We start from the raw sequence: 1,021 nt of genomic DNA on the forward strand, positions 1-1,021 counted from the left end.
ATTGGGCAAGAAAAAGAAACTAAAGGAATCCAAATTGGGAAGAAGGATGTTGCATTGCCTCTGCTTGCCAATAGCATGATGTTATATGTAGAAAACTCTAAAGAAGACTCCATCAAAAAATGGTTATAAATAATAAACAAATTTAGTAAGATTGCAACATGTAGAAATCAGTCTAGCCACAAAAGAAATTAAGAAAGCAAAAACTTAAAATATTTTGAATTAAATTTAACCAAGAAGGTACAAATTTTGCACACTGAAACTATAAAAAGACTGATTTTAAAAATCGCAGATGGAAATCAATGAAAAGATAGCTCACATTCATGTATTAGAAAAATTACTATTTTTAAAAAGTCCATACTACCCAAAGGACTCTACAGATGTAATAAAACCTTTATCAAAATCCCAATGTTGTCTTTTCACAAAAAATAGAAAAAAGAAATCTTAAAATTCCTATGTAACTACAAAAAAATCCCACATAGCTAAAGTGAATCTGAGCAAGAAGAACAAAACTGGAGGTGTCACACTGCCTGGTTTCAACATGTGCTGGATAGCCGCTGTCAGCAAAACAGCATGGTCCTGACATGAAAACAGACACATTGACCAGAGCAGCAGGGTGGGGAGTCCAGAAATCAGAAACAGACGCACTGAGCAGTGCAGCAGGGTGGGGGGTCCAGAAATCAGAAACAGACGCACTGAGCAGTGCAGCAGGGTGGGGAGTCCAGAAATCAGAAACAGACAAACTGACCAGTGCAGCAGGGTGGGGAGTCCAGGAATCAGAAACAGACGCACTGAGCAGTGCAGCAGGGTGGGGGTCCAGAAATCAGAAAAAGACAAACTGAGCAGTGCAGCAGGGTGGGGAGTCCAGGAATCAGAAACAGACGGACTTAGCAGTGCAGCAGGGTGGGGAGTCCAGGAATCAGAAACAGACGCACTGAGCAGTGCAGCAGGGTGGGGAGTCCAGGAATCAGAAACAAACGCACTGAACAGTGCAGCAGGGTGGGGGTCCAGGAATCAGAAACAG

Source organism: Callithrix jacchus, chromosome 4 (genome assembly GCF_049354715.1).
Source record: "Callithrix jacchus isolate 240 chromosome 4, calJac240_pri, whole genome shotgun sequence".
NCBI lineage: Eukaryota > Metazoa > Chordata > Mammalia > Primates > Cebidae > Callithrix > Callithrix jacchus.